Here is an 8849-nt window from a genome sequence, read left to right as displayed (position 1 = left end):
TGTCTAATGCACCTCTGCATGTGCACAGGATTCACATACATTCACATACATACTTGCCACCTGCAAGTGTAGGGGCTGTTCGCTCATCTGCAGGGGCTGCACATGTATCTACAGAGCTGCTGGTCCAGGAGGGTGTGGTGCCTGCCTGCACGTCTGCAGTTTCCCCGGGGGCTGCGGGCTCAGCTGCACAGCGGGGGCTGCAGTCACGGCCGGACTGGCAGGTAGGTGGTAAACGGGCTGCTTGGACAGCTGCAGAGGGAGTGGCGTAGCAGGGGCTGCCATGCTCAGCAGCACAGCTGCCCGTACAACTTGGGCTGCGCGCACACATCTGCAGGGGCACGGGGGGACGCCGACTGCATGCAGATCTGCAAGCCCAGCGCACGTATCTGAAAGGGCGGTGGAGGTTGTGCAGGGAGTTAAAGAGGCAGGTGGCGCACAGCGGCGGCCCACAACCCCGCAGGGGCAACGCGCCCCCTGGCGCGGGGGCGGGGGCGGGGTCTGGCCGCGGCGCAGAGCTGCGCAGGGCGGGCCGATGGGTGATGTCAGGCTGATGCTGCTGGTGCCGCGCGCGGTGCATTGTGGGCGAATCTCAGCTGCCTGCGCCGCCTCCCTGCTGCCACCGCCGCGGATCCCGAGGCCGGCCCGGGAGGATGCTCCGCGGGAGGGGGGTCCGCATCGCCGCCGCCGCCCCCTCAGCACCGACAGCTGCGGCGTTGGCTGGCGGCGGCGCCAAGCGCCGTGAGGCTGCGCCAGCAAAGGAGCAGGCGGCGGGGACCAGGTGCGGCTGGGCCGGGGGCGCGGGGCCTGGGGCAGCCTGTGGCGGGGCGGGGCGGCGGGAGTGACGGGCGCCAGAGCCACTCCGGGGCGGATGGCGGGGGCTGCAATGCAGGAGGCGGGGCGGGGTTGGCGCCTGGGCCTCGCCGGGACAGAGCTCGCGAGGGGGAGGGGATCGCTTCCCGCCGGGGGTGCGGATGGGAAGTGCCTGGGTGGGAGCCTCCGGCACATTGCAGTGCAGTGCAGTGCAGTGCTGTGCGGGGTGGGCAGGAGACCGGTTTGGGGGAGCTGTGATGGAAAAGTGGGTTCCCCTCTAAATGCTGCTGGAGGAGAGTCTAAGAGCACTTTCCACAGCCTTTGTTGCCCCGCCCTTCAGCCCGGGAATGCATCCCTTGAGGATGGGGTTGGCTCCCCTGCTTGGCCTGGGTTTTTCCACATGTCCTAGCTGCTGGCAGGGGAAGTGGGGTTCTCCTTGGGTGTGCTTCTGAGGGTTGCATGAGAAAGCTGCTCTTAGGATGGAGCTGAAAAGTGGCGTTTGTGGAGTGGTGTCCTTTGGAGATTTTACTGGGATCAGTCTCCCTGGGGGCAGGTGGTGCAGAAGGAAGGGTCTGTTCTTGGAGGTTGGAGGAGGGTAGGTTCCTTTACGCATGTACCTGAGAGGCTCTGTCAAGTGGGAGCAGATTCCCCTGGAGAGTAGCTGGCAGAGTCATTCTAAAAGGGAGGGGAAGTGGGTGTCTTTGGGGTCAGAGTGGGTGCTGTGAATAGATAGTCCTAGTGATGAATATTTCTGGGATGAGAGAAGTGGCCTTCTGGGGGCACAGTGGGAGGCGTAACACTAAGGGAGAGAGCAGGTTGCCCTGGGATGGTGTGAGAAGAGGAGATGAGAGGGGGTTCCTTGGGGAAGTACTTAGAACTTTGTATCTTTGGCAAGATTAAGTTCCTTATTAGAGCTGGGAGCATCTGTCCCTGGGCTGGAAGTGGGTCCCCAAGGCATCGTAAAGGAGGTTGGAGTCATATCCTTGACATATCCTTGGGGAAGAAGTGTGTTCCCCTGGGGTTTGAACTGATAGGGGGTATCTGAGGGGTAGGGACCAGGTGTCTTTGAAGCATATTTGCAAAGTACTACTGCTGAGTGAGGGATGGGCTGCTTCTGGGGTATAGCTGTGAGGGTGCTCCAGGAATGTGTGTGTGTGGGGGAAGTATTCCTTGGGGGCATACCTGGAGTGTGCATTCATGCTGAGAGGGGAATGGCTTCTATTGGGGCATAGCATAAAGTATGAATTCCTAAGGGGAAGGAGGTATTAGCATGGAACCTGGCATATCCTGAGGGATGAAGCAGTTACTTGGATTTGATAATCCGGGCCAGTTCTGTGTTACTCTGATATGACTGTGTGGCTCAGATACAGTGCCAGAGAGTACACAGAGATGCAGCAAGGTGGCCATTTGACTTTGGGTAGAATGCAGAATGATGTGTGATGTCCTTGTGTGGCACTCCCTGGTGTTGTACTGGGGTGGTCAGACAAGTTATATCAGGTTTATCTAAGGGGATAGTTTTGAGCTGCTTTTCCCTGTGAGGACAACAGATGCTTCTGAGGGTATTACTGGGAAGGTGAATCTCCTCATCCTGTGTGAAGGGAATGAGGAGGTAGCTGGCAGAAGATATCTTGGTGGGAATGGGTTCCCTTAGGATTGTAGGCAGAAGGAGAAGAGAGATAAGGAGATCAGGTTTCCTTGGGAGTGTAGCAGGGAGAGGTTGTGTATAGGCTAGGATATCCCCAGGTGAGGGTCTCTTGAGGGTGTATCTTGGAGGTTAGATCCTGGCAAAGGGTATCTCCAGGATGGAGGATCAGATTCCCTTGGGAACATAACTGGATGGAGGGGATCTCAAGAGATTGGAGTGGGGTGTCCCTGGGGTTGAAACTGTAAGGGGGGGTAAATCCTACGTAGGGAATCAGATTCCCATGGAAGTGGAGCTGAGAGAGGGTGTTTCTGGGTTTTGGGTGATTCCTTCAGGGTGGAGCTGGAAGGGGGCATTGCCTAAGGAGAGCATCGAGTACCCTTTGGGCTGTATTTGGACAGGGGTCATCTCAGATGAAAGAAGTGAGCTGCTCTGGGGGAGTATGGGGTTTGAGATGCTTGGGGAATGGGATGGAGGTGGGATGGATCAGCCTCTTGGGGAGGGGACTGGGTTCCCTCATGGAGAAGCTGGGAAGGGGTATCATTGGGCAAGAAAGGCCTGGTTTCCTTGGGGATGTAGCTGGGAGAAAGTTTATGTGAGGTGAAGTAGTGGATAAGTCCGTGTCTTATGATGGAGACATAGCTGTGAGGTATGTGTCACGCTGCTGTCTGATCACAGCGCGAGGGACCGGAATAGAGGGGTTAGAAGGGCCGGTTAGCTCTCTATGGGACAGTTAACGTGAGTCCAGCTCACATCGCCCGAAGAGACTGGAGGTGAGGTGATAGTCACAGAGATGGAGAGTAGTTGAAGGTAGAGGTTTATTTACTCACAGTGAGCCTTGAGAGAAACAAGATGTAGAGAAGTAGACTGCTAATCATGTCGGGGCCGACAATCAAGCAGTGTTCAGCGGTTGCTAATCATGAACGGGAGGCAGAAGCTAGGTGATCAGGCTAGTGTCCCTTGTGATAATCGAAGCGGGTGATGAACAACCTCGCTTGGGTGCAGCTGTGCGCTCCCTTATATCACTCAGGTGATGCGCTCAAGGTGAGCTGCCTGTTTTCACCTGTCACCTCACAGGGTTCTGAGTCCTGGCCTTATTTGGCATTGCAGACTAGCTAACCTCACCTATGTTGGTGATGCTCTGATAATGAAAGTAATGGTATGGCAGTGTTTGTCGTACCCTTTTGTGATGGTTGTGGGGAAGAAGGGTGGGGCTCGCCATCTTGGTACCTCGCGCATCAATGCCACCATTATGGTGTGCGTGTGACAGTATGCAGGTAGGAAGTAGGGGTACCTTAGGTGCATAGCTAAGATGAGCTATTGCTGTGGGGAGCCTATTTCAAGGGGAGGTACCTATGAAGGGTCATCCCTAGCAGTAGAAGGGTATCTTGGGATATAGTGTGTGCCCCTGGTAGAGGGACAGATTTCTCTTGGGGTGGGGGGAATGAAGAGGTATAAAAAAGGGAATTCAGAGAGGTTGGAAGCTGGTTAACATAGGAAATACATTGCTGGGGGGAACAGTTTTTCTAGAGATGAATCCCCAAGGGAAGGTGTTTGAGTTTTCTTGGGTGTATAGCTGGGAGGTGGTATATCCAAATAAGGGGAGTGAGTTTCCCTGGGGTACAGGTGAGAGCAGGTATTGCTGTGCAGATTGGGTTGTTCTGGGGTGCAGCAGGGAAGGTGGGATAGGGTTTCTGGTGGTGTAGATGGGAGTAATATCTTAACAGGTATATCCCTGGGAGTGGACAACTGAGTCCTTACAGTGTTTTGGGGAGAAGTACACCCCTCGGAAGGGACTGGATTCCTGTGTGGATGTGGCTGAGTCCCTTGGGAAGAGACTCTAGTTCTCTTGGTGATGCATGTGGAAGGCACGATCCCTGGTTAGTGACCTCAAGGGGTTAACTGGGAAGTGATATCAAGGGGTAGATAGTAGTTGCTCTATGGGGGGCATGAGTGATAGGGAGGATCAGAACTGGGTGGAGAAAGTGGGCATCCTTGGATTAGCAGTTGGTCATGGCATGTACCTTTTGGTGGCAGAGGGGCTAGTTTCTTTGGGTTGGCAGCTGGTATGGAGCATATCACTGAGGTGAGACAATTTCTGTAGAAGTGGTTACAGGTTATGCCTGTTGGAGGTTTGGCAAGTTTCCCTGGGCTAGCAGCTAGTTCTGCATTGTGTCCCTGGGGGAGATGGGGTAGGTTCTTCTAAGGTTACAGCAGGCAGGGAGTATATTCCTGGTGGAGGGTGTGTGGCTTCTATTATGTTTCGTTTTTTTAAGCATATGATGACACGATCACAAAGCAAGGAAAAACATTCACAATTTTATGTCCAAATTTTGCAGCCAGCTATTCTTCAGGTATAGTATCGTACAAATCTAATACAGTTCTTTTAAAAGCATGGAGAAGGCATTCAGAAGTGTTGTGGTTCAAAGTTTGAAAAGGGGCACTGAAGTCACAGTTTAAGTTAGTCCAACCTGATCAGTGTAACAGAAATCCACATCTGCTGCTGTGTCCTGTTCTGATTCGGTTTGGAGAAGACCAAAGATATCTAAGGAGATCGAAGGTATAAAAGGTGGGATTTGTAATAATAATTTCTGTATTAAGGGGTGAACTGAGTCTCTCCTGCATCTAGGCATTTTGGATGTTAAATAAGTCTTGCTCATGTTGAATTACTGTTCTCCAAGCAGAATGTCTAGATTTTAATCTTGAACGCGGTGGGTTTAAGAGATCTTTGTGTATAGGCAGCTGCAGGTTATTTTTTATTTTAGTCCATAATTTAGTTGAAGCATTTTTTCTTCATAATGGGGGAGGATATATGTTACTAAGAATAGGCCACTGAAGAGGAGTGGATCGGATTGTTCCTGTAGTGATTCACATTGCTTGGTTGAGTTGTAGATCAACTTTATCAGTATAAGCACTACTTAACCAGATTTGGGTATGGGATTTTGCTAAAGAATAGACCAGCACTAAAACTGTTGTTCTCTGTGCATAAGTTCCCCAAGAAGTCCCACTGAGTTTCTGGAGCAAACTATTACGGGTTTTTAACTTTGCTGTCTTAGGGTGATTGCTGATTGGGGCTGTACTCCTTGGCAGGTGGGGTGGATTTCCTTGGAATGGCAGCTGGTTATGGGGTGTATCCTTGGGGAGAGGGAGTGAGATTGCCAAAGTGTAGGGTTTATAGCACACTTGTGAGGGAAATGGGGTTGACTGTCTTAGGTTGTATTTGAGAGGGAGGGAGTTATGTTTGCTTTGTCTAAGCAGGGAGCTTCTACTTGTGAATCTGATTGAAGCTGTTTTAGGAGGAAGAGCAGTGCATATCCTTGGGGTGGCATCTGTGTGGATTGGAAGCTGGAGAGCACCTTTGGTGCCTGCCACTTTAAGGGCCAGAGCAGGCAGCAAACAGGTGTGGGCCAGCCTGATGAGGCAGTCACATGGCTGTAGGAGGGCATTCTGATTGGAGGAGGGGCTGAGAAGTCTTCAGGTTGAGCTAGCAGTTTTCTGGTTGCACTTGTAGGGAGAACATTGCCTGGCTGCAGCTGCTGCTCACAACATCTTGGAGGTAAAGGGCAGGAGCTATTGGGATGGTGGAGGTTTCTGGTCCTGGGAAATAACTGAAAACTACACTCTGCTAGGGTAGGATGGTGTGGTGGGCCTGCCTGTGGCAAGCTGGTCCCCAGGAAATGCCATACCATCTGCCTCCCTAGTGAAAGGCGAGTATGGGGTGCCTTATAGCTGCAGCCCCTGCAACCTGGTGGGTAACCCAGTAGTAGGGCAAGGGCCCAGGCATGCCTAGTGGGACACCTGAGCCCCCATGTAAGACCCTGGTGGCCCCAGTAAGGGTGTGTAGCAAAAGAAGTAGGTCATGTAGACTAGGGTGTGCATAGGTGACTTGAAGGATTGTGCCATGTGGGTGCAGAGTAGGGCTGTAGGAGTGGCCTGAAGGACTGCACAGGCCAGCCCCAAAGAGTTTAGGGAGCAGGCCCTATTGAGGGGACATAAAGTGTTAGTGAGAGGGCATAAAATGATGGCCCCAGTGAGGGAGGCATAGAGGCCAAGGTTAGTTTCCAGATGCCTGAGGCTGAGCATAGCTCAGTAAAGGAGCCAGGGGAGTTAATAGTGGGTAGTGTAGGCCTTTGTCCTAGTATTGTTTTTTGGATGCCATCCGCATGTCATGGCTCTGACTTTCCCTACACCATGTCCCATGTATAACACCCTGTGCATTGTAGCATGTAGTGGGCAGCCTCCTGTATTTTACAACAGTTTTAAAACAGTAAGACGTGGCAAATGAATGAGGGCAGACTGCCCTAGACAGGAAGGCTGGTGACAGGAGAGCAGGCCAACTGGCTCCCTGCCACAGTGACTGACAGAGGAGCCCTTTCGGGGTCAAGGGAACAGCCTTTTCTTGGGAATGTGTCTGGGAATAGCTTTCCCTCTGTTTACCACTTCTGGGGGGGGGGGCTGTATGTTTCTATTCATACTAGTAGGAAGACTTGTATTTGAAGTCTTTCCCTTGACTTCAGTTGGGTGTTGATTAGGCCCATTGTAGTCACTGCAGTCCACCCAGTGCATGAAAAAGTTAAGTCACTAATGAACAAAAGGGGTAAAAGGCCTGGAGCCCTGCTGATTTGGGCCATATTGGGAGAGAAGCAGTCACTGCATTCCTTATGTTGGCAGGAGTACTAGTGCTCACGAGGAATCCTGCATGCAGACTAACCACATTGGGCTCCATTAATGGCAGTATATGGATCACAGTAGGAATCATGGAAGTCTCTCTGCTGTCTAGCTGTGCATAGCTATGAAGAAAACATTGCCAGTTCAGCCAGTGTTGCCTCTTCCCTGTAGTTAGATACCTGAGGTGCTGGTAGACAAGGTTCTTTGCGTGGATCCAATATCTTTCATTAGACCAACTTGCATAGTTGGAAAACAATTATTAAGCAAGCTTTTGGGTTCAAAAACCCTTTGTCAGGCTAAGGAAGTTTCATCAGTTGGTGTGTGCTCTTCCTGAAATGTACCTCACAGGTAATTGGGTATTTCTGTCTTTGATAGATTTCTGGTGCGCAGTTGGTGTTTGGTCTCTCCTCCATATTTTCCATCAGGGCATTTGGTGCATTGGATGAGATGTATTACATTTCTGGAGGTGCAGCTGTAAGATCCAGGAATGCTGATGGCTCTGTGGGGGCACATTTCTCACAAGAAGACCACTCTCTCTCTCCAGTCTCTCAGTCCTGATCCTCAAAACACTTCCTAGAGACAAGCCTATGAACTCCACTTCATCAACCTCCTGGATTCTAAAAATCAGGGACAAAATATAGACATTGGATTTATGATGCATTATAACCTGCCTGACAGCTGACTCCCTAGGTATCTCTCCACTGTTCATCCCCCTTCTCTCTCTCTTCCCCCTTCCCCCAGCCTGTCTCTCACCCTTTGACTCCTCAATCTACATTTTCACCAACTACCTGTCTTATATGCAGCCCAGCCTCTGGCTTCTTTACTTTTCATTCTATTCAGGAAGAGCACAACTGCTGAAACTTCCTTAGCCTGACAAAGGGTTTTTGAACCCGAAAGCTTGCTTAATTGTTTTCCAACTATTTTAAGTTGGTCTAATAAAAGATATCAGATTCATGCAAAGAACCTTGTCTGCCTATGCCCTTAGACCAACATGGCTACAACCTACACCCCTGTGAGATGGTGGTGGAAGTTAGTTTCTGTGGGAGCTGGGAGGCCACTACCTACAAAAAAAGCAATGGGATGTGTGAGGTAAGGTGTTAGCTGACCAAGTGCTAGGAGTCCCACCGTGCATTTCTGGCAGCTTTCTGGGCTCTGGCGTCCTGCAGGATCTAGACAGATTGAGTGTCACAAAGTTCTTCATTAGCATTTTTGAACAGGCGAGACCCTCCCCCCCATGTATGAGAGCACAAAACTCCCTTGGTTTGTCAAACATCTCCTGTGAGTACTCAGATGGCAGACAGGGTAGGTCTTTGCTGGTGAGGTTTTTTTCTGTGTCTTCTGTGTTGTGGTGTGTGTGTGTTTTTTTTTTTTTTTTTTTCCTGCAGTACTGTGGCAGTGCATCTGCTGCTTGGCTCTGAGGTTGTTGACTGACAACCTGGGTTAGTTAGTATTCTGAGGAAGAGAATTTTTGCTGCTTTATGGAATGATGTATTTTCTGTGCCTCCTTTCTTGAGGTTTTGCACCATTTTTTGTGAATTCGCCTTGTTGGCTCAGGGGTATAACTGAAAGGGGTAACATTTTGGGCGAGTGCTCAAGGAGGAGAGATGAGATGGGGTTGTTTTGGTGACTGGCCCTTGACTCCGTTTCAATTTCTTGAGGAAAGATGTTCCAATCTTGCCTTTTTGCAGACAGTTAGAAACCAAAAGAATCCTTAAGAAACCAGATGAAT

At 50.9% G+C, this 8849-nt stretch overlaps 1 protein-coding gene across 1 annotated transcript in view; it reads left to right on the top strand.

Annotated features, from left to right (window-relative positions):
* The first annotated feature begins 567 nt into the window (after positions 1-567).
* Positions 568-8849, top strand: part of TTBK1 (tau tubulin kinase 1) — a 366739-nt gene continuing 358457 nt past the window's right edge. The window contains exon 1 of the mRNA XM_090053924.1: positions 568-778. The gene's annotated coding sequence lies outside the window, so the exon portion shown is untranslated. The remainder of the gene's footprint in view (positions 779-8849) is intronic.

The sequence above is a fragment of the Crocodylus siamensis genome, chromosome 1, assembly GCF_052110815.1.
Source record: "Crocodylus siamensis isolate JL-2025a chromosome 1, ASM5211081v1, whole genome shotgun sequence".
Taxonomy (NCBI): Eukaryota; Metazoa; Chordata; order Crocodylia; family Crocodylidae; genus Crocodylus; species Crocodylus siamensis.
Note: the sequence above shows the minus strand (reverse complement) of the source record. Positions and strands in the feature narration are given on the sequence as shown.